Source organism: Misgurnus anguillicaudatus, chromosome 24 (genome assembly GCF_027580225.2).
Source record: "Misgurnus anguillicaudatus chromosome 24, ASM2758022v2, whole genome shotgun sequence".
Lineage (NCBI taxonomy): Eukaryota > Metazoa > Chordata > Actinopteri > Cypriniformes > Cobitidae > Misgurnus > Misgurnus anguillicaudatus.
This window is the reverse complement of record NC_073360.2, coordinates 961586-987630: the sequence shown is the minus strand read 5'-3', so window position 1 is coordinate 987630 and position 26045 is coordinate 961586. Positions and strand designations below refer to the sequence as shown.

At 36.9% G+C, this 26045-nt stretch overlaps 1 protein-coding gene and 1 long non-coding RNA gene across 3 annotated transcripts in view; one reads left to right on the top strand and one right to left on the bottom strand.

Annotated features, from left to right (window-relative positions):
* Positions 1 to 2055: 2055 nt before the first annotated feature.
* On the bottom strand, positions 2056 to 8656 carry LOC129437455 (uncharacterized). The gene is made up of 2 exons (XR_008642267.2): positions 8515 to 8656; positions 2056 to 2430 (listed from the first exon to the last, which is right to left on the bottom strand). It is a non-coding gene; the product is annotated as an uncharacterized lncRNA (long non-coding RNA).
* pik3cb (phosphatidylinositol-4,5-bisphosphate 3-kinase, catalytic subunit beta) overlaps positions 8246 to 26045 on the top strand; it is a 52366-nt gene continuing 34566 nt past the window's right edge. The window contains exons 1-2 of one of the 2 annotated variants that reach the window (XM_073863102.1): positions 8246 to 8705; positions 21251 to 21314. The gene's annotated coding sequence lies outside the window, so the exon portion shown is untranslated. The remainder of the gene's footprint in view (positions 8706 to 21250; positions 21315 to 26045) is intronic. The other variant, XM_073863103.1, reaches the window with a different exon arrangement.

The following is a 26045-nucleotide window of genomic DNA, read 5'->3' as shown; positions in this document are numbered from 1 at the left end:
TGCCGTAAACCACAAACATATTCCTATGTGTTTGTACAAGCATACATATATGCATTTTTGGAGCCATCAGTGGGATAACTGAAAGAGTTGATGCTTTGAAACTTGATCCCACTCAGCAGTCCTATTTTTTGCCTTAGTTCACTGCGGGAATGACTGGGGAATGTTTGGAAATGCTTATCAGGTTCATTCAGATCTGATAATCTAACTAAAACATGGAAGAGAGTCACTGTATCAGTGTGCTGAGTTAAACGACAAAGAACCAGAATAAATGACCGACATTGGCTGGTCCAAAACACCTGAAAACACAAAAGAATAAATAAGAGATGAAAAAAGCCTGATGTTGATGATGGCAAATGAGAGGGATGGAAAGAAAACCAGTAAACAAAGAAACAAAGAGAATATTTATTGTGCATCATTTGTACAAAGTCATCATAATACAATGTCATAAATGTATTAAATTGTTTATTATATGTATTACTCTTCTCACACTGACACACACACACACACACACACACACACACACACACATTTTTATTATTGCAGACCTCGCATGGGCACAGAGTTTTTTAAAGAAATCTAATATTATCCCCTTTCATACACCCTAAAACTAACCCCTTACAAACATGATGTTATGGTCACATATACATTTATAATTCAAATTTTGACATGTTTCACCCAATTGAGAATATCATAATTGTGTAAATATTTTCAAACAATTGGGCTTCACAAGTTTAGCCAAACACACAATTTTGTTGCTTTTATCGAACATAACAGATGTTTGTAGGCATCCACTGCCCCCTGGCGGCTTTACTCTTAAATAAATAAATAAATAAATGATAATAATATGATATAGGCCTAGTGTTAAAAATCTTTATTAACTTAAAGTTGGTAACTGAATATTTCAGAATGTGTAAGATCAGTCAGAAAATAAAGTTTTCTCTACAAAATAAATTACTTTACAATCACAGTTTTTTTTCAATTGCTAACAAGCTTTGTTCAATACTGAAACCACATTTTCTAAACTCTTTATAAAGTCTGCACTACCAACATGAATGTTGACCAAAACAGTTCATCTCACCTCCAAAACTCACTCAGAACAACATAACACTTTTGTTATTTAGAAAACATACATTTAATTCACAACACACTGACCTAAAAAAAAAACACTAATGCAGCAATACACAAATTACAAACTTAAATTTTTTTCACATAAATCAGCATTTTATTATTTTGTATTAATCAGTATGACACATTTTTACTTTATTAAAATAACTAAATTATATGTGAATGAATCAGAAATTATGCTTTTTTTCTTTAAATATACACTGTAAAAAGTAATACCTAGATCTAACTTATAAAAAGTGAGGCAAGTGATTGCATGGGAAGTTTTAGGTTGAGTCAACTTGCAACCTTTTTTAAGTATAATAAACATTGTAATATTACTTAATACAAATACAACAAAATTAAGTTTAGTTAACTAAAAGTTCTAGAATTACTCAGTTTAATTTACTCTTCTTGGTACAGGTAACTTTTTTATGGTTTATTGTTGTTTCCATAAACATTGATTTAGACTTTATCTTTCTGTGAGATGAGGGCACGAATTGTTTATTCAATCAATGCACCCACCCAATTTCATTTTGGGCAGCTGTAAAGCACGATATACTTCAGTCTATGCATAAGCAGCAGTCTTCTGAACAATGGTAACTTACAAAACTCAAAGATGAAACAAAAACTCTTCTAAATCTCGAAGATAAATGAACATTAAAAACTAACAAGTCTTTCTTTTTAGTTAAAAACACATAAAATAGAGTTTAAATTCAAATTATACTCCCCAAATGCAGTGCTTGGAGCATGCTTGGAACTACGAGTCCACTGCCTAGTTAGTTATGTTTAATAATAAAATCAAACACAAAATTATTAAGTTAATTTCCTTCTAAAAAATTTAAGTGGATTATACATGATAAATTGAAGTTGAATTTTTTTCCTTTTGGAATTTCTCAAATTATTCAAATTATTATGTTATTTTAACTCATATTTTGATAAAAAAAATTGTAACACAGTTTACTCATTTTATTTAGTTAAATCTACTAAGGCACAGAAACACTTTTTACAGTGCAACTGAAAATTCAGTAAATAGGAAAAAAAGAGGAACAAATTAACGGAATGCGGGATCAGATTGCTCATCATCTGCACCTCACATCAATCATATCATTGGTACAATCCGATCAGTTAATCTGGTCGGGATTTTGGAGTACTAGTGTTCATCCAGAGCTGTAACTCGGGGTTACTCAACTGTTACCCAGAGACGAGCTGCGGTGGGGTTCGGTAGTTCATGTCACAGCTTTTATTGGCAAGACACCTCGAATAGCGAGCAGGAGATGTAATGCAACACATATGCAACTACAGATGAGGAAAAAGCCATCAGGTGCCCTGTTTATGAAAAGATAAAAATGTTAAGGCACCGTTTATATGTTTTAAGAATTATTATATGTTAAATAATAGAATTTAAATGCAGTACATATACAGAAATATTGTGTTTTGCTCTTCGGCCCTCCGACAAAATGTCTATCTCAGAAATGGCCCCAAGCCAGTTTGAGTTTGAGCCCCTGGTTTAATCCAACCCTGGGAGTCTTCAGGAGAAATGTCCCCACACCGCCATTCATTGCCTCCAGTTAAAGGAGCATTTCACCCGTAGAAACATTTATCTTTATTGAAAGTGTGTCATATGGGTTTTTCCAAAGCAAAAGAGGAACTAGTTTTGAACTAAGATCAGAGCATGTAATCCGATTTTACATTTGATCTGAATCAAACCTGCCCTTTGTTTTTTTAAGCTTTGGGATCTATTTGAGCATAAAAAAAGGATTATCCTGATCCCATAAGAAGGGTGAATTCAGTCATAAATGTTTACTGGTGATATATACATTTATTCATATTTAAAGCATATATGAAGCATGTGACATCTGAGATATGGTAAACAAAACAAACTAAAAATCTCAAAGCTATCAGCTGTCAATTAAATGTCACTGTTGCTCACAGCTCACAGCAAAATTGTCATTAAGAGTGACATGACGCCTGGTGGCAATGTTATGCAAAACAATACAGGCAAGGATTATGTTGGATGCCACCTTGGGTTGTACTCTCAAGAAGTAAAGACATGCAAACCGTCTTTTCAGGACGGCACATCTTGTTTTACAATGTGCGGAGTTGGATTGTGCCTGCTTAGGTGTGTTTGCAACATGGAAAGGGGTCATTAGCCATGGTAGGAGTGGATAGGCGCTGTCTCCCAATACTATGCCATTTGGTTGGTGGCATTAAAGCTCTTTGAATAGGGCACTCTCTCTTAGAATACATGCATCATGAACAGACCCTGGCCATTTCACAACACAGTTGGGTATTATGAGATCGGCATTGCACACAAGTTGGATGTTGATTCTGTGCCTCCCCTTTCGATTGACATACTCCCAATCCCTTTCACAAGGTGCTTGGATATGCACATGAGTACAATCAATAACACCAATAGTGCTGCATGTTCCCCATTTGGAAAAAAAAACTTGTGTTTAGTCTAAGCTGTCCTTGGGAAAGGAAACAAACTAATTGAGCAGACTGCCCAGTGCTACTGACACCGTGAGTAATGTGGTAAACTAAGGCTATACCACATTACTCACGGTTGTTTTTCTCACTAACATATTGTGTTGGAGTGTTGGCCTGACAAGACCTGTAATGCCTCTCTTAACAGAAATGCTAAATAATATACACAGCTATATTATCAGTGGTGTATAAAGACCTTTCATAATGAACCATTATTACCTTAGAATGAGACATTTTTATCTACATATACAGTGCGTCCCCTTAAATGGAAGTCGCCATTTTGTGCCACCATGTTTCTACAGATGCCCTTAATGGACAAACTTTTTTTACTAAGTTGTCTCCGATGACATGTTTTTCTGACGGTGGCTACCGTAGCTTCTCTATGTGATTAAAAAATGAGGGGTAAGCAGTGGACTGAGCCGTTGGTTGCAATTCACCAGCACTTCACCACTAAAATGCACCTTGAATGTCATCTCTCCCAAAGCAAAAACATGAATACATTTCTTCTGATGTGTATTGTTCGAGTGGCTTGGCACGCTTAGCATGCACCCTTTGACAGGACCTTCTCCTACAGTAAAGATGAACAATACCCCCCATGTGGATGTAGGCTAAAAGAAATGGGTGCAAAGACATGATGTGTTTAAATTGTGTCACCCATTAACAAGCAATGAGCTGATTAGTGTAAGCCTAATTAAGCACAAGCCAAAGCAATCACGTTTTAAGTTCAGTGTTGGCTACAAAGAGTTTGAACTATGGACTCAAAGGGGCCTAATTTCACTGTGGCAGAAACCTGTGCACTGCTGGAGGGTGTATGGGCCAATTTTGCCTCAATAGTAGGAGGTTTCAGCTCTGCAAAGGGTAAGAGAAGTGACCAAAAAAGGAAAACACACCATTTTTGATAGGACATAACCAATCATGTCAATGTCATGGGGTTTGGCCAAAAGAGAAACATAAAAGAAGTTATGTTGTGATGAAAAAACCTTAGGGCCAAGGCAACGAAAGACCATATTGAAGCCAGGAACCCCCAAATGGGTAACAAGCCATTTAATACGGGTGATTTCACTGATATGGTTCTTGATATCATAGGAGGAGAAACATCAGAGGCTCTGCGTGGCATAGAAGCAGATGGAAAGGCCACAATTACAGAGATTAGGACTGGGAGGAAAATTCTCCTGCAGAGGAAATGTTTGTCCTGGACTCCAGTGATTGAGGAGGAATATAGATCCCCAGTGGATGTAATAAAGACAGTCCAAGACGTTCCTACAAGAAATCGCAAACGTTCCTCAGCTTCAAACCAGGGTGGAAAGAGCTGGTATCTGTGGTGTAAATGATTTGTGACTATTGGATAGTATTGATTTTTGTTTTTTTTATGTAACATTATAACAAAATAAGGAATGTAAAACGTTTCTGTTTATTAAAGTGTTTCTGTTTCTTAAAATTTAAACAAGCAATGGCTTTTTGTGACCACAGGTATTTTGCCTAACTGTTGATCTATGCAAACAGGATTTGGTAATCCTGAAATTTGTATTTGGATCACAGTGATCCAATCCAATGTTCCTTTAAAAAACTGGCATAAAACTAAGATGGATCAGGTGATACTGGATAGCAAAAGATGGGATTTCCAAATCCGGATCAATTTGATCCAGATTACATTTTTTTTAAACTGGGTCATATGGACGGTGGTAATAAACATTTGGAAGTGTGCTTTTGGTTTACTGTAAAAAGGGGACTATGAAAGCAGGAACAACAGTGGCATCCTGGGATGTACAGAAAACCAGTCTGAGTGTGCTGGAATATGCCACACAACAATGAAAAAAGAGGATTTGATGCTGATTGCCCTTTCTCCTCTGCAGGTCATAGAGAAAATAAATGAGCCTATCTGTATCATAGGGGCCAATGAGTGATTTGTGTAACAGCAAACCATCATTTGACAGTGCACAGATTGTTATATTATGTTAGCTCCTCTTTGGCCTGGGATATCCATGATGTTCAATCACACTTTATTTTCCTGCATTTTCTTTTCATTATAGTTCAAATAATTACAGCAGAAATGCATGCAATTTGCCATAATTCTGTCAGAATGTGTTTTTAACCATTTTGCAGGATGTGGAGTATGAATGAGAAAAGAGTTTGTGAATTTTGAAAAATCTTTTGACTTAATGCGTTTTGTCTTAAAGCAATGAAAATGATTCACAGTTTGGGCTGCATAGACTTCTGTTTCCCTGAATGTGTGAAGAGATTTCAAAATGCAGTTTCAGTATTGAACAATGCTTGTTAGAAATGCTAAAAAAATGCACTGCCCCTGTCGTTTTCCTCTTAAACCTGTAAAACCCTCGGTTGTAATATTACAACATCAGTTTAAAATCTAATAAATATAAAGTATACCTGTAAATGTTTTTTTTTTTCTCTTTAAAACCACATTTACACAACTAAAAAGTCCTGATGTTTAACCCTGCAATGATTTTGAATGGTAGACTTTGTAAATATGTTTGTTTTCCTGGCCATGAACTTACAAAACCTGCAAACCTGCTTTGAAGAACATAACCTTTTTTTACTGGACTAAATAAACCAACAATCATGTAAGTAAAATATTTCTCTTCTGTGATTAGTTATGTGTCTAGATCATGCAGATTTCAAGATATAGCAGAATGTTTTAATTATATTAGATTTTGAGCTTGTTATGTGAATGTTGTAATTTTACAACGTTGGGTCTGAAGGGTAGCAAAATTTACCTGTGCACCTTGCACATTACATGAATTATAATAATATTGATGTTAAATGTCTATTTTGAGTTTTAATCAAAGTTTTAAGAGTATTAAATACGTTTATAGGAAATCATATATTTATTAGAGAATTTGAAAGTATTTGTGTGGTATTACGATCTGTATCTTATTGTTTATAAAATATTCTTTGCTGGTCCTGTTTTCTTGTCTGGGCTTTGTTTGCTCAAATATCTATTTGCTGCATGAGGGTCAGGTGATAATGTTCTGGAATGTGGGGTGGGGGTATAGGTGATATTAGCATTATAAATAGAGGACTATAAGCTTGCCAGACAGTATTGTGTGAATTCTGTGGAATGGGTGAATCCTTTGAAATGTATAAATGTGATTGGAATTGATCTGCATCAAGTTTAATAATCATGGAAATAATCAGTGTGTTTTTAATGTCAGAATGCTACTAGCCAGGACTGTATTATCTACAATGTGTATGATGTCATTTATATCATCCAAATTTGAAAAAAGTGACTTTGAGATGGGACTCTGATATAACTGATTAGGAGGAATGTGGTGATGCCTCTCCACTATAAAAGACAAATTAAAAACTTTATGTCTGCCCATATGATGAATATGTTGACAGGACGGCAACAAAACCAACCCATTCAACAACACAGACCTATATACCAACAATGGAAAAATGGAAATATGAGAAAACATTTTTTTCTTTTTTATAATTGAGTAGTTTTTATTTCTATGTCACTTTATTAATGAAATATAAGTTTAATTGCAATATCAAAACACCTTATGGTAGCCTATATCGAAACCAGTCATTTTGCTTGTCATAACTTGAACTAAACAAATTGTGTGTGTGTGTGTGTGGGGTTCATGACTATTACTCTGTTTAAATGTGTTTCAATAAGTTTCAGATTTACAATAGTCTTTAATAGCTTTAGTTTGTTAATGAACATTTCCGAGTGTGAAATCGATCTTTAAAGGAACAGTATGTAGGATTGTGGCCAAAACTGGTACTGCAATCACACAACTGGTGGCCAATACACAACATGACAACATAAACATCAGTTGAGGGCTGCAACTCCACTTTTTAAATGACAATATCCTGGCCAGATCACTGTTGTCAGTGATATAAGTATTTCAAATGAAAATGATTTCTTAATGTCTAGTGACATATCAGGGCCATTGTATGATTAATTGATATACATTTCTTACATACTGTTCCTTTAAATAACACTTTCCTCTACAAAATAAATAACGTTACCTATAAAAGCTAAAAAAAAGTTAACAGAATGGTTTTACAATGACAAGTTTATACTTTAATTAAAGAATCTTAATAGTAAAATAATAAAGAATAATGCAAAGAAAGTCATTGACTGCTGAGCGGCAAACAAAAATAACACTACTTAAACGTCTCATAATGCAAGAGCTTGCTCCTAAATGCATTTTGTGAAAGATCACAATTCTGCTTAGTATTAAATGTAATTTTGGTTTAGCAGATGTACAATGTACAAAACAGTTGCAAAACCACTAGAGGTCGGCAAATTCAACAAAACTACAGGCGTGCGCACACAGTTAAGTGTAACAGGTTCTTTAATAAAAGGAACTAAAAAAGGGGAAGGTGGGAGATGAAAACGTTTACATGAGTAGTTTTAATATGTATTTGTGTTTTATAAGAAAAGTTTAGAACTTAGAATGGCACTTTATATTATTCCCAATCATTATGTTTACAAAGTGGACCAATCTAATTAAATTGTTTTACGCACTTAATAAACATATAAACAAACCAGCGATGCACTTACAGTAGCAACCAACATGCCATAACCAAGTACTCTTTGCGAAACAACTGAGATAAAGGGCTTCTATTGAAAATATTAGTAATGACTAAGTTTATTTTGAGTGTTTCAGGCCAGACATCCTCATCCCAGAGGAATGCGCAACATTCAGCCACGCAGCACATCGGGCCTAGTGCGCGTCCAGATCTTCGCGCGACATATAAACATCAGAGTCGGTTTCATCGCGTGCCATGTAGGCGGTTAAATGTCAGTGTTTCCGGTCAAAATCACGACTCTTAAGTTCGACAAATAGCGGTTACGTGTGGAAAAGGGAGGCGCACAAACCAAAACGAAAAACGAGTGATCGCCTGTTTCACGCGCCCTGCTGAAGAAAAAACAGGAAGCGGAGAAGATCTGCTCACCTGCACCGGACCGAATGGAACATTCGCAGGGGATTTAGGCTCTGCTTTGGACCGCGTACCCTGATTCAGTCTGCCTGCCTGTTGTTTTTGAAGCTCAAGTCGACACGTACCTAACTTTTAGCACGGTTTCTGTGAAGCCTATCGGACAGGCGTTTGACGCTCGGTCACGGCTGGATTAATCGGCTTTAAAGGTAAGAACTCGATTTCGGCTGATGTCATAATAGTATCGCGATCAGAACAGTGTGCATCGCTTATATTGGCGTCTGTTTGTTAGTTTGTATCGAGCGATGGTCTGCCTGCGGCTCCTTTATCTCATGCGTTACTCTGCCCGATGTTATTTCTCGTTGTTTGTAAACCACATAAGATACCGCTAATGAGATTTTACAATGTTTTTAATCTTTTATCAGTGGAAAATTTAGTGTTTTGTTGCTCCAAACCGGATTACTTTATTACAATTTGAATGGCATGGTCACCTAGCATGATTCCTTCTCTCTATAAGTTTCAGACATTACGTATTGACCAGTGCAAATGATTGATCTAATATGGTTTTAAAGTCGGTGAAAGGATCGTACGACGCACATGAGAAACTTTGTGTCGGATGTTTATGCATCGCGAATGGATCAAATGACATATGTGTGAAGTCTGACTCAAACCACATACAGACATGAGTAATTACGATTAACACACCTGTCCAGATTTTGAGCCTGGAACCTTAAGCCACGAACCTTTTATAGACAATAACCATTGAGAAGACTGTAGTTTTATCATAGTTTCTGTTAGACTGTTTAAACAACACTGTAGTATTTTCATTAGGCGATCATGGCTTTGAAAGAGGCTAAAATTAGTCTGAAAAGTTTTACAGATTGTTTAGAGGAGATCCCATAATTATTTTCAATGGTTTACAGTATATTATTAACATTAACAGTACCTGTATTAACAATAGTAATTGGACAGAAACTTTGCTTAACATTGACCCTAAGGCAGATTTCCCTGTACCCTTTGCTCTCTAAAGTAACCAGAACCAGTAAAATAAAATTTTCTTCTTATCAAAGACTAGAATTGTTTCCGTGTTTCTCTATCCGCATGAGCCATAAGGTATTGACAAGGGTGCTCACTGTCCTCCATTCATAAAGTTAAAAAGACAACAGTAAGAGGAAGTTGGTCATCTGATTGTTTCCTCTGTATGTATGTCCATATTTTTGTCAGTCGATTAGATACATATACACCCACCTTTCTATCCTACCCAAGATGTGTGATTTAATTCAGGTACCTTGGTGCCAGGGTACCAGCCCATTTCTTTCCTAAATCTAAATAATCTAAATAATAAATCTAAATAATATATGTATGTATGTGTGTGTGTGTGTGTGTAGAATCAGATTTTGTATGCACATCTGTGTGTACATCTCTTTATTTGATTTGAGCTCCCTGGGCTTGAACCAACTACATGTTGGACAAGTGCTTTAGAAAGATTTTGGTGACATACTATGATATCATCAGTCAGGGGACAGAAATACTGTGCCCCCTCTCTCGTTCTCTCTCTCTCTCTCTCTCTCTCTCTCTCTCTCTCTCTCTGTGTGTCTCTGTCTCTCATAAACACACTCACAGTCAGAAAGAGGTCACTGTGGTGACAAGGGCCATAAATGGGCCGATTCTCTCGGTCATGTGAGAACACAGAGTGTGTGTTTGTGTTAAAGGCGCAGAAAAAAATCAACAGAAACTGAGAAAAAAACAGTCCTATCCTATGTAAGGCATAAAACACTTTTTTTTTTTATTTCAACTTTGTGGTGTAATCTTTCCTACAGTGTTTGCTGTGTACATGAAGGATACATGCAATCCTTTAGCTTGTGGAGGTGAGATATGCTGTTGACAAATGATTTCCCCTAACGTACAATAACATAGACAAAAATATCCCATTGATTTCCCTCATAGTGACTTGAGACCTTGCTTTTTTGATCGAATGGGCCTGTAAGCAACCATCTGTTAACTACTACTACTGCACAGCAATACCCTGGCAATCATCTTTAGCATTCTAGTATCCTGCCAGTTACTTCTGCATAGGCAAGCACCGCTTATGCTTTCTACAGAAAAGTCTAGTTGGATTAAGTTTATTCAAGGTTCTGGTTTTCTCCGTGTGTTAACATCATTTGATTAGTTTAGGACAGTCAGTGAGTTCAGGACACCTACAATGATTTTCTATGCCTCCTTTGCTCTCTCTCTCCAATTGTTGGCTGTAAGGTTGACATCTCTGATTTATGAGTCACGCTAGTGCTCACCACAGTATGCTTTCGTATGCACTTATCATATGTTCCCGGGTTTTTTGGTTTATATTTATTTTATTTTATGAGTCACACTAGACCTCACTACCACATTATGCTTTCGTATGCACTTATAACTCATGTGTTCTTATGTGTTGTTTACCCAGTTGTCTCTTCCTTTTCATGCACTTGCATAATGGTTAAACATTGTTCTCGACTAGGCCAGATTGCTATGCATATGCATAATCAACACCTGTACACACACCTGCATGCTTGCGATAGCCGCGGCGTACAGAGTGATAAACGTGCCCGTACTTGGATTCCCCCACTTCCCTGTGGACAAGTCAAAACAAGCAAAGGAATTCAGCACGAAAGGTGCATGGATGGCGGGAGTGAAACGACTGTGGGGAGGTGGAGGAAAATTATATAAATTAATGGTTTTGATGGTTTTGTTTACCAGTTCTGCAGTATGCATTATATGATGAAGTTGTTTTTGTTATTTACAGTTTTTTATGCAAGATCAATCCTACCCACAATATAATGAACATTCTCTGAAAATAAAATAATCTGATGTCTTTAATATTGACTGATTAAGGTCATGTCAACGATTCAAATGAAAGTGAAATCAGTGAATGAAATAGTGATAGGCCGATTTTTGCGAGTTTTATGTGCATCGGCATCAGGCGATATGTGGTTGCTATGTTCCCCGTTAGTTTTTTCCGGCATTATTTACAGACAGAGTGCTGGAAGCTGCAAGCGATTGAAGGTCATGTGATTACCAACCTTTCCATGACAACATCGAAAGCTCGGCCTAACAACTGATCATAGCTGCACAAAGTGGGTTTTTATTTCTCATCTCTATATATATTTGTAGTAGTAAAGTGCTAGAAATCAATATCCTTTGCTGATAGTTCCTCGTCATTGTGGAGAGCGCAGTTCATGGTTCCATAGCACCCTCTCCTGTTTTTACTATTTGTTAAATATATATATATATATTTTTAGTTCAATAAATGTTACTTGTAACATTTGGCATCATTCATCATTGTCATATTTATGATGTAAATTGAGTGAGCAAAAGCAGTATCTGCTCCAAAAGCTCAAGAAAATCGGCAGCCTGTATCGGTCATCGACTAAGACTGACGAAACAAAAATCAGTATCGGCACAAAAAAAATCCATATTGGTCGATCCCTAGAATGAAATAAATTTTGATGCTTCTAATCTCACAGGATTATAATAGTTGTATATTATAAAACTTAAGCGTGGATTTTACATACCAGGTGACATATATACTGTGTGCACGCTATAGAATAACTGCATAAAATATGCATTATTATATTCAATAGCATGTTGTGTGTGTATTTCTGTAATCCAGAATGCAATGTCATCAACATGATGCTCCATTTCCATTGTGAATGATAAACCAAAAGTAGTTAGATGCAAATTTTTATGTCTCTTTCTGACTGTAATTTACAAAGTCGCAGTGTATATAATAGTGTTGACTGTAAAGTATTTAGTCATTTGTCAGCTAGTGTTCAGTTGAAATTTACCATGTAAATATAAATAACTAAGCCGTGCTGTATAAACTGTAGTTCTTTGGTTTTGCTATATTTGTATTTATTACTTCAATCTTATTTATTTATTGTGTGTACACATACACATACATATGATGTAAACAAAGACTTTTATTCTGCAAATGATTAGTTGCAATTAATCGTTATGCTACTGTACACTTGAGTCATTAGAAATGACTTTCATTTGGGCTGTGCGCCCCAGCTGTCAGCGCTTACTTAACTCACTCATGTAGACAGACAAGTATCAGAGAGAGTTTAAACATGCAGTTTTCATACAGGAAAAGGGAGAGAGACTCTAGTTTGCTCCACCCACAGCTAAAACGGGACCTTTGTTCAGTCGGCTCTCAGTAGGTAACTGATTAACATCTTTTAGTCTGTGTGTGTGTGTGTGTGTGTGTGTGTGTGCGCTTGTGCGCCATCGTGGCTCCACACACTGAAAGGGCAAATGCACAATAGTCTCTAAATTTAGGGATTCTAACAGTTTTGAGTCAACAACACGCACTTGATGACAACTTGACATTTGAAATGTGTGGATATTTGGTTAGATGTGTGTTGTAATGATGGACACATGAATTGTCTGTGGCTGGCAGAACTGTGTGTTCTGTGTTATTTCTAAGGTTGTGGTGACGTGGAGGGTATGTCATAAACAAGCTTTATTTTGACCACACCACCAGTGTTTGCTATATTTTGTCAAAACGCACATTTGACATCATAATCATAACTTAATCACATCGTGGTCTTTTTCTTACTTCTACAAATCTCGTTTCATAAGTGCTTAATTCTGAGATGATCTTTAGTTCCTTTAAATTATACCCATGCAACATGTGTCATTATTGTGAGCAAGCATGTTCCCCTTTATGACAAACGTTTGAGCTGAATGACACAAATCCAACATAACATAGCTTGGAATTTTAGCCTGAACCTAGAGCACTCCCTCCTCATCCGTTGCTGTATATACACAAACCTGATTTTGCTCTGATTTGTTGGATTACGTGACCATCAGGGCTCAACATAAAGGCCTGCCCGGTGTCACGGGGCCAGTGTGAGAGCCAGTGCTTCACCCTCAGTAACTAAAATATATATTCTGCCTGTGGCCGTTTGTCTGTATTCTTATACAATGTTAGCATCGAGACACATTTTAAGCGAATGTTAACTTCTCTGCAATGTCATGAGGTTTGTCCTAACTTATTGGTTGTTGTGGACGCTATTGCGCGTGTTGTGTTACGCCAACTGGTAGAGCAAAACGACGTTAAGCCCTCAAATTATAAGGCCAAACGAAACATAATTTTTTTACATCTTGGAAGCACACATTTACTGGGGTAAATGTTTTGCAATTTGCCTTCAGGTTCAAGGTAAAGCGGACAAGTTGGTAGCCTTATTTGTTGGAACAAGCAACTAACGTAAACAAAACATAGGGTGCATGGTGTCTAAAAGGGTTGGCGATAACCCTTCATCTGGTCCACTGACCTTAATGGCGAGACAAATGAATAAAGATATTTTGAAGTGCCCGACTGGGCCAGTATAAAACATTTTTTCTGTTGAGCCCTGACCATGCTTCTCCTGAACTTAGTTAAATAGTTAAATAAACAATGTAAGTCGTTCATGATTGTTCCTAGTATTTGCCTTTTCATAAGTAATCTGGTCCAGTGATCAACGTCATCATCATTTATTAATTTTAAACCATAAATAATCATACGCATATCATGTTTATCTGCAATGTTATTTTGTCATTCAGTAATCATTCATTAGTGAAATGTATTTCAAATACCTTGTTACAATGACGTCAATGTTACGTCCTGTAAAAAACATGCTAGTCATTTATTAAGAGGTCATTTAACAAAAAGTCAAGGTTTCCTTACATTTGATGAAAAAGAACTTTGAAGTTTCATGTAAATAGAACCTAAAAAACTGAAGAAGTTCTTTCCAATGTGACCATATTGAAGCTGAACTTGTTTAGTTGCTCATCAAAGGAGCACTTGTTAGCACCTACGAGATAAATATTAGTATGTAAGGTAAGGTACATATTGGTACCAATTGCATACATATCATACCTAATGGTACATATAAGGACCTTTTTAAGGCTTCTGCCCCAGTGGCAGTAATGTTTTTCTAACAGTAATTGAATGAAGGAATAGGATAGGGTACCTAAACACTTGAATATACTCATATTTAACTTATCAAATTTGTTTTTATTATAAGCTTGCCTGTGTACACCGTAGTAGCACCTGCCACTGTAATAGCCATTCGAAGGAAACCAGCTATAAAGGAGTGGCTAAAGTTTTTGTATAGTCCTTGGTCAGTTCAGTCTGATTTTAGCAGATTGAGTAAAACATTTTATTAAATGTTATCTGGTGAATCTGTTGCAAGTGTTTGAATGAAGCGGCAGTTAAAAACTAAATAAAATAGTAATGCAATCAATCATAACAGAAGGTGCGTATGTTGAAGCCTTAGCAGTTACAATTACAATAATTGTAGGGTTCATAAAGTTCAAGAAAATTGTCGTATGGGAGGTTTGATAAACTATGATTAAATCAGTGTTTAGTTAGTGTGCATGTGTTGTGTGAGTCAGTGAGTGTTTGATATTATGCTTCCCTGCAGATTCTAGATTCCTGACATTCCAGTGTGAGAGCAGGAGGCGGACCTGAGCTGATGAGGAAAAGAACAAAATTTCTCTGATAGGGAGGGTTGTAATGGTTGCATTTCCTTTTGCGTTTTTTTGTTTTGTTTTGTTTGCTGTGTGATGAGGATGCAGTGCTTGGTGTGTGTTTTGCATGTATGTGGTGTATGAATAATGGTTGTGCTCTCATTTGTGTGAGTTTGTTTGTCTGTAAAGTGTATATACGTCAGTTCTGGGGCATTGTGTATTGCGTCTTGCTTGCTAGCATTGTTTTCTTGGAGCCAATGAGAGTGAGAACATGAACATGTTAGCAACTGTGAACAACCCAAACAAACACTAGTCTACATAGCTTCACTTTTCGTATTATTACTCGAAAAAATAATTAATAAGACATCTTAGTATTCAAGGTGTGATTTGCTGGGGGGATGGCGGGGATTATCCCACACATTATTAAACACATTATTTTCCACATACCGTACATTTTTTTTGATCCAGATATCCCTGCCTTCCTCAAACGCTTTGATTTGTTACAAAGCACACCGACCTGAAAAGCGCCGTGTCCCTGATTGGTCAGCTAATCTGTACGTTGTGATTGGCCTGAATACCTCTGACATCAGCCAGAAATCTGACGCTCTTTACCTTGTTTTGAAGATTAGCTCCCAATGCAACACTGACAGGAGTTAATATAGTCTACGAGCCAAATCTGATCCAGAAAATGCAGATGACCAAGCTGATCGGTCAACTTTGCCAGTGCGGCTTGAGCAGAACGTAACAGATTGGTAAGATAAGGGTACTAAAACCATGTCTGCATTTGTGATTGTAGAAACGACCAACAACAAGCGCTACTCTGCACTGCACAAAACTTGTGTTTGAATCATGGTTTAGTCTGTAGTAAACTCTTTAAATATAAGAACTTTACTACTTACAGGCTTTGAGTCAGAAGCAGGAGGATTTATGATAATGACCGTCATGTCCATGTCAACAGGCCCAGGAAGTAAACTGTTGCCTACAATCCGTGTGTTTGTAGTAGTCCAAGAAAAGAGATTTACGTTGGAGATGATAATTCGCGTCATTTTTTACTTTGGGATTTGTACCTTTTGCATATCGTTTACATGTGATAATACATGTAATAAATGTAAAATCATATATCGGATAATTGGTGACCTTTAATATAAGTAAAAAAGCTGATACGCAATAGTGCAAACAACAGTAAAATAAGGAATTGAGAGTTATTGTCAGCACTTCCGCTCCGGTGACAATAGGTGACAGCGCATCTAGGTTATGTTATGATCTTTTTTTAATCAATGCCCAGATTTTCAAAATGCCGCACACCACCAAGAGTCTATTTCAGCTTGAAAACAGGTAAATAATAAATGAAAACGATTTCAAGCAGCATGTTATTGTATTTTAGGACTGTCACAAAACAACTTCAAGAAAAACTGACCATTGAGAATGAGACCGCAGAACCTACCGTCATTAGAATGGAGGGGAAGTCCCAGGATGACACAGGAAACCAAAAAAGAGGTCAAAAGTCTGTCAACAAACAGACTATTTTCTAAGTCTGGTGTCTTGCCTAGTAGGCATATAGCCTATTTATTGTTTTATTGAGAGTACTTTGTGCCTTGCATTAAATATTATGATTATAAACGAGTGTTTTTGCATGTCTGGAGCGAACCATAAAGAAGGAATGGATTCTTGCATGTACAGTTCAGGTTTTGTTAAGTTTAAAATTAAACAATTAAAATTAAAAATTAAGTTTCTGTAATGGAGAGCAGTGAAAGAGAATCTGACTCTCATGCCGGACTAAAGCCGAAGGTGTACTAGGGCCGTCCGCGTAAGCGAGCCGTCTGCATGACGTAATTTTCATCATCAGGAGGGTCCGCAGTTGTCCGCGTACGACAGCGCACGTGCGTGAAAATATTGAGACAGGACACTCAACTATAAACAAAACACAAAAGGCAATAGACAGCGTTCACACACACAAACACACCATCATCTTTTCTTCTTTTATTTTAACTTTTTCCATGAACAGAAAGCTGTGGAGCATTTTCCTCACCATAATGTTTTATTCCTGTTCTTGTTATTTGTTCTAAACTTTGTTTGCAATGGTGGATATGCTACTGAATAAGAAATCATTTGTATTGCGTACGTGTCGAATGTGGCTATCCGCTATCCATGTTTTATTTCAACAGTTACGAAAAATAGCTTAATACCCTGAATAATCATATAAGCCCGTGGGTCATAATTTATTTCATAAATAAAAATATTTGAAAATAGGGATGCTATGATAAATGCAGATATAATATTCTGAATCTCACAGCCGATATTATGCACAGCTATTTCATGTACTACTGCTTTTGATCAGTAAGTCCTTATCCATCTGAAATCACTGTTCGTTTGAGTCGTTTATAACATGCATTTGAAAAGGCAACACTCGTCAAACATATTCATTATAAATATTATTTATTATCATGGAAATGCATGAAAAGGTTTGAAGAACAGCAATATAAATATATGCTAGTTTAAGCCATTTCCTGGAGCTGCGTGTGTAATGGTTCTTCTTCTGCAGCCCATATTGACTTTCTGCATGAGAACGCCCTCTGGCTTTTGGATGTAGCAGCATTATACCGTAATTCAAGCATCATCGATCGATTTATCGGTGCACCCCTATTTGAAAAACATTTCAATTTTTTTCCACAAATCGAACACTGGTAGTATAGCCTATATATAAAATATTCATATACATCAAAAACAATAAAACAATTTGTGTTGTCAGTATTAGATGATACTCCTCATTTATTTGGAAATAAAAAATGATATTTGCTTATCTTGATGGGTTAGATGAAGATAACAGTGTATTTTGGTAAGTTGTGGTATGAATTATTTTCATAGTCAAATGCTTTTCCACGGTACTCCAAAGTGCTTCAAAGGCTGATGTGGTATTATGATGGTACAAAGCATGGTTTTACCATGTAACACCTTGGTACTTCTTGTAGGCCTGGGGCGGTAACCGGATTACCGCCATACCGCGGTCACGTGACCCATGCCGCGGGTCTGAGCTCCTCACCGTCATAAAAAAAAAACCTTGAAACATTGGCCTGCACTTGTGTGTATATGTGGGGATGTTATACACGCAGCTTTTAAACAACTGCAGCTTGTTATGAACATTAAATGTTAACTGATATGATTTTAATATTAAATTGTCATTGAGTAGAAATACGTTGTCTGTGACTCGGTAAAAGCAATACAAACATTTTATTTAATTTGAACGTGCAAACAGCTGCAACAGATCAACAACAGAATCAGGTTTCATACATTATTAAATTGTCACGCAACATAAAGAGCACGCGATCAGTCCGAGGATTAATATCCAAAGAGGTTAGATTGTCTCTTTTTCATCTAGCCTACAACAGTGGCCATTTCTACAGCAGTACACATTTCAAAAAGTTTTGCTTTTGCTTCTTCTTTCTCCGTTTGTGGAAAAAGACAGATGTTTATGGTAAGTGTCTAGAACAGAAGCGGTCCCGCGAACGCGAGACAGACGCGGACAGCCCGGGCGCGTGCGAGACAGACCGTGTCATTTGCGCACACACACGCGTCTCCGTGCAGCTTCCAATCTATACTCAAGCACGGACACATATGCAGTAGGCTACAAGTGATTTCTCATACAAATGGTTATTTTACCAGACCATCAGGACAGCAATAATTTGCGTCATTTACAGGCCATTCATAAATTAAGGATAGAAAAGTGGAGAAATGTCTGTAGGCACGTACGTGTGGACACGTACAATGCATTAACATTTTTTTTAACTGATAATATTAATTGTTCAAGTTGTTGAATGTTGAAATTGAAGAAATGTGGAAGGAAATAATATTCACTTTACATGTTCCTTAAGTAATTTGCACACGTTGTTTATTGAACATAAATAAGTCATGCATGTCATTTAACTCGTTGTCTTGCCAATAAACCGCAAAACCGCGGGAATTTGTTAATTACCGACCGCGGTAAGAAAAAATCCAAACCGGCCCAGCCCTAACTTGTTAAGAGAACATGGTAATGTGTTGTCAATAATGTGTTAAAACTTTAGTTTAGTTCTGATATTACTGAATACATCTACAGAGTCATTACAGTAAGTTTTAAATGTCAGAAACATACTGTACTGTATCAACACATACTGTACTGACTTGATAGATTCTGCCAACAAACAGTTTTTTTTTTGCCTGAGGCCGGTAATACATGAATTTGAAGCTAAAGTATTTGATGAATGTGTAGTAGGCCTACATGCCAAGAGCATTGGTTAAAAGTGCTGTAGAATCTAAAACTGTATTTAAGCAGCCATAGATGAATAATAAGAGTTCTGTGCATGGTAATGACATAGTGTGAGCCTCAAACCCGATTGTTTCCTCCTTCTTATGTAAACCTCATGCAAAAGACAGCTGGAAAACAGACCAATCTTAACATAACACCAACTGTGACGTTACAGTTAAAGCTTTCGCGATTGGTCAACACAATCAACTGCGTCAACGCTGATAATTAGCCGACATTAATATTCATAGTCGATTCTATTATTTTACCATTTAAATTTTGTTCTTCTCACGCTAAAATAACAACCGTTTCCTCCATACCACTAGGAGGCGTGAACCTTATGTCTATCGCTGTCTCCACCAGTGGGCTGAATGGGCTCAGTAGCAACAGTTTCCAAAGAATAAAGCGGCGTCGAGTGCAATGTCAAATAAGTTAGTTAGGAAAAGTTATCAAAGGCCGAATGGGTCAAAAAAATGGGAGTTCTTCAGATTACCTGGTAATAAAAGGCTGGACTCTGTAAACTCTGTAAGGTTTGGTTGGCATATCACAGCAATACCAGCTCGATGCAGGAAAAATGCAAAGCTACTGTAATTTTTTGTGAATTAACAAAAATTTATTTGTTTGGGCAGGACTATTAAAATCTGCTGTTCTTTAAAAAAAAATGGTCACGAGGACTGATCTGTGCCTGTGTTTTATAATGTATAGGCATCTGCTGCTCTCTTGCAAGGCTTTGATATCGTAAGCCAGGGGTCCACAATCCTGGTCCTGGAGGGCCGACATCTCTGCAGAGTTTAGCTCCAATCAAACACACTTCAAGCAGCTAATTAAGGTGCTTCAGGTGTGTTTGATTAGGGTTGGAGCTAAACTCTGCAGAGAGACCGGCCCTTCAGGACCAGGATAGGTGATGCGTGTCGTAAGCCATCCGTTTGCACAATAACACGTCACAATTGATGGACCGCTATTCTCTGGACGACACCGCATTCTGTCAAATGAAAAAGAAAAGTCCAAAATGAATCACGTGCATCACTTTCAGGTCAGTTAACAAGCCTGTGAAAGTGGTATTGTTTTGGCTGCTGACATAACCAACTTATCTGCGTGATTTAAGTAGTATAACAATGTACCAGTTTATATCATGTAACTTCAATAGTCGTTAGTGGCAGCCCTAGTTACAGTGTTGTTACAATGCTAAAAACAAAGAAGTTACTGCTAAGTTAGCGTTATATGCTAGTCAATGCTATATGCTAACGTTTAAGCTAAAGTTTCATTATTGACGTTACAGTTACGATTTGCAGGTCCATCCTGAAACTTACCACTAAGAAATGTCCATTTACAATCTGCAAACAATTGACTATTCCTCAAAATCTGCATGTTCATCTGCTACAGACTTAAACATAAGATCTGTTTACACACACAGAGCTACTGAAGGAGCTGCTCTGAGAAACAGCCAATCAGAGCAGAGCTCAACATTATTATTCATGACCCTTCCAAATTAGGTAATAATAGACCATTTCATTATAAAGTCAAATCCTAGGGTTGTAAATGGACATGTAAAACTGACTCTGGATCATTTTCGCACTTAAAAAAATTACAAACCTTTTATGTATATATCAGAGAACAATTTAACATTATTTCAATGCATTTTTTAACACCTTTAATACCCTTATCTCACCCTTGACGGAGGTGGCGTTTAGCGGCTTTTGCATCTGAGCTTCCCACTTGTTCATATTACTACACTGTGTGGATCGCTTGACCTCACTGTTACGAACAAATTCGGATCTCTGAGAAAATGAAGTCTGTCAACTGTGTGTGTTTAATGAGCTGTGTGTAGCAAATGTTAATGTTTAGATGAACTAGATTTGCCAGAAGTAATATTATACTATGAAACAATAGCTTCATGTTATCTCAGCTTACATGGAGACCAACACTGTCCTTCCGTTCAGATTGTCTTCATCATTACACATATTCTTATCTGTTTTTCTCTGTCAGATGCAGCATCCTCTTCCAGCCATCATGGAGGCGACTGCAAAATAATAGACTTTTAGGAAAACAGGTGAGTGTTCGCAGACCTTTCACATGACATATCTGCAGCAAGTACTTTCTGATCCAAAATGCTAAAAATTATTTGTTTGAATGAAACGTCTAGATAAAAATGATTGTGATAATGTATTTAGAATGAATATGATATGCTTGCATAATTATTTTTAAATAAATAAATGTCATAGTAGGGAAATAAAAGATTTTTGGCCTGTGCCGTAACTGGCTTTATTGTTGATTTTTACAAACAAAACCGTATGATAATGTCATGGTTGTCTTACATTTCCTTAAATAACCCCTCTACTGAGGGACAATTTAATTTAGCTTATACCACCAGTCTATTAAGAGCTTCGTTCTGATTGGTTAGAAGCACGAAACCAATGAAGTAGTTCCAGATCTGTCAACTGCATTACAGTTCCATATCACAACCCCATGTTTAACTAAAATAATGGATTTATTTAATTTCAACAAACAAAAACAGGTAAAAATATGTGTGGTTGTAGTGACATAAATAAATTGAATGTAATGAATATTATTAGTCTCTCAGTATAGGGTCAACCATATGTGTTCCTGAAACACTTAACACCTCCTGAAGGTCAAAGAAATTCATTCAATGACACTTTGTTAAAAACAAAGTTTTGTTTAGGACTTGTTTATGGAAAGTGCCTAAATATTTTTCAATTGTGTGATGTAAAATGGATTTGACCTTTGAATCTGCAGTAAAGTATATGCATAGTAACCTCTGGTATAAAATAAACCGTAGTCTCTTAAGATGTTTGTTAACCAGATGTTTGGCTGTGCTTTTCTAACTGGATTTACACTTTGTTTATTATTTTCCTGTCACATCACTATTGAGTCCAGACAAATCAAAATCATTATGGTACATTTACACCAGTTGCAAACTGCTCCAGCCGTAGCAAGGCTCTTGAACCTATGCCGTCTATCCCAGACTACGCCGAAAAAGTTTGAGAACCACTGGCCTCAGTGCCGGCCCGAGCCTCTTAGGGGCCCTAAGCAGAATTTGTTTGGGGGGCCCCCCTCTCATCAAATTTTTAATTAAAAAATAAAGAAATTACAAACATTTATAAAAAGAACAAAGTTGCACATTAGGTAAGGGCTAAAATTAGCATTAGGTGCAGAAATCAAATCAAATGAATCATAACACTGACTTTATTGTATGAATTAAATATACTCATTTTTTAGAGCTACAGAAGTGATTTTCTCTTTATCTTGGATTGTTTGATTAAAGGCGGAGTCCACGATGTTTGAAAGCCAATGTTGATATTTGAAATCACCTAAACAAACACGCCCCTACCCCAATAGAATCTGGACCTTCTGTTGATAGACCCGCCCCACACATACGCAACCCGGCAAGGATGTCGGTTAGTAGACACGCTCCTTACTGCTGATTGGCTATAAGTGTGTTTTGGTAGTCGGCCCGTCTTCTTTTCCAGAGCGTTTTTCAAACATCGTGGACTCCGCCTTTAACATTAAAGATGTTTGTATTTATCCGGCCGCTAGATGGCGCCAGATCAAACAATAACAATGGCGTTGTTTAATGACGCTCTGAAGCAGCGTGGAATTATGGGATTTGTAGTCTTTAACTCAACCGCTGATGGCCATCAATCAGACGAGAACGAGAAATCTCGTTGATGGATAAGGTAATCAAGTCTATAAATGTTGCGTTTCATGACATCGTTTATTTCATTATGTAAGTTTATATGTGATGTTCAAAACGAAATACTTAGTCATATATATTACAGTATTAGTCCAAATTCGATGGTAAACACAGCACAGAATTAAGTTTTCAACTTACAATCTACAATGATTTTTCACATAATGTATTGACAGTACAAATCTTATTGTGAAGTGTCTTAAAATGACCATTTATATTGCTGTACAATACCTTTTGATGTGCATATCGTTTGCGGGAAGACGCGCTGATTACAATCTACACACTAATGTTGTGATCAATATAATAGCATATGTTTTTTGAAGGGTTACGAATCAAAACAACTCACCCATTGCGTAAAACACAAGCAGGATCAGAATCTCGGTCTAGTTAAATGTTGTCGTGAAGCTCTCTCCATCCAGATAATGCAACAACAAATTGATCCTCTCTCGTTTTGTTCCAAACTCTTCTTGGGTCGTTTGGCTGGCCCTTACGCTTACAGGAGCTGACACAACAAGCGGCAGACGGTAAAGAGTTATCCATAAGTTCATAAGCAAGCACGCCGCGTAGCCCGACAGGCGCTAACGCATAGTTCCGCATTTGTCCTCGACACTGGCTGCGTCCGAAAACTCAAGGCAGTGAGGACTTGTTGCCTCGCTGCCTCATGAGAAAATGACTTCGGACTCGGATGCCTGAAGGCAGCTCAGAGAAAGGCTTTTGGACGCATTCAAAGGCAGCGTGTTTTAAATATAAACAGAGAGCACCTTTGTGATAACTAATCACATATTTGAAAACTACAATACAAATTTCTCGCTAGAAATGCAATTAAAATGTGTAAAAAGTGAAAATATACGTTTATTTACACTAAATTTGTGCTCCGGTCGCTTCCTTGGCCGCCATTTTATTTTTTCGATCTCAACCACTGTTGTCATGTGGTTTACGTCAGTAAAGGCGGTGACAAAAGGGTCACATGGATATTAACGTCATTGACAGGAGACTGCACTGCCCCGTAACAATGTTTTGAATGGAAATTTTCTCACGATTTACAAGTAGTTGAAAACATTACAGATATTGATAGTAATCAGCTGGACAAAATATATAACACTGGCCTAGTGGTTTTTGGACATTTTACTGCAAATATCTTACAAATTGCACCTTTAATGACACAGACTTAAATGGGTTAAATGAGGTTACTGTCTCTTTTTTTAGAAGCACGGACCTGTTTTTTTTCCCCAAAATAAACAAAGTTTTTATTGGAAAAAGAATTCTGTGGAGATCATTTTGTTTGTATGTGCCCTGTCAAGAACAGAAAGATTTTATGTTTGCTTGCTTTCTGAAATGCGTCTCTCTCGTGTGTGCACTATTAAGGGCACTTAAACGCACGCGTGCACACACAGACGGAGGACGAATTACAAACGGTGCAGCATAAAAACGTTACGTTGATTTTCAATGCTCTATTCCTCAAAATTAAGTGTTCTGATCTCTGAAGGGCATAACGTTTACGGGTTAAATGGTTTAAAATCACTCGAAATGTTAACATTTGCAAGTTTGAAACATGTGCAATGATAAACTTTCACTATTTAAATTTGCGTATTTATCTGCAAATCGCATGCGAGCCGAACTGTGGGTTGATCACGGATCAACTGCGATCTGTAACCACTAGCTGCTGGTGCACAACTTAAACATACTGTAAATAATCATGCAAACATACGTTTATCTTTCTCTTTTTTTCTCCTCCTCTGTCCTTTTTCTCTTTTCGGCACCAGAGTGATACATAGCCTACTTTTTTGTGACATGTCTTATAATTAATTTATTACAGTAACGTGCACTTGCACGCCGGCGTGAATTGTCAATGTCTTGAATTATTCATTTATTCATTCGGATTCGTTCATTCATTTATATTACTTGTTTAAGTTATTTAATTGTAAAAAAAAAACGATTGGGGCAGCTGCTTAGTTTGCTTATGCCTCGGGCCGGCCCTGACTGGCCTAGAGGCCTCTGACGGTTCGCTACTGCATTACAGTATGTTCCAGCATTTTTTGTTATCTGAAAATATCTAGTGGGTTTATTTTGCTTGTGTAATGCAGTCTTTCAGTAGATTTTAAAGCAGTTTTAACCCTAATGATCCCTGTCTTTTTTGTGCCTGATTGCTTACATTTTTGGGGGTAAAAATTATCTCTCTGCATATTGCTCTAGTACTAAGATTACTAAGATGTGTGTTTAAATGTAGTCCAGTCAGACTCATCTGAGGGCTGGTTTCTGTGCTGATATTTAAAAAAGAAAACCATTTTTAAGCTTCTGCAGTGTTAGTTTTGGTTGTGTTTGTCACTAATTCAGAAAGTTCCAACTGAAGCCATACAAAAAGTTTATATGAGATCTTTATTAGCATGATGCAGTCGGTCATAAGAGCCAATACCATTTCACATTTAAAGCTGACCTAATGATGCCACAGGTCATGAGACACATGCAAATGCTATTTCACAACCAACGATGGTGAATCGCTTCTGCTAGCAGTCATTTTTTAAGCGTACATTGTATCTGAGATTTACAGTAAATGGTGATCGCTTATTATACATCTGTTCCTCATATAACTCAATCGCTCGATCTTAGTACTTTTTGAAAAAATTGTGATTTGTTTTAGAGGTCGACCGATATGGCTTTTTCTCTGGCCGATGCCGATATTTAGAAATCAGGGCAGCCGATGGCCCATATGTTTGGCCGATTTTCTATATGTACATAATAATCTAAATGTTCTCATCATTAGCAGATATTTTAAATGTAAAATGTCACTATTTAAGTTAAAGTATTTAAAAAAATTATGACTGGTCTTTCTGAAGAGTTTTACAACCTCCTCTGCACCATGCATTTATCAGACACAGATATTACCTGACACTCTGCTGTCATCATCTTTGATCAGTTTTTTACCATGGCTTTTATTGCTTTGTAGGATAAAATCCTTATTTGGTAGACCTGATAAATTATTTATTCACCATAAAGCTAACATAGTAAATGTCTGTTTTTTTAGTTGAGACTGTTATTTGGGGCAAATCTTTCTAAACACATTTACATTCTCAT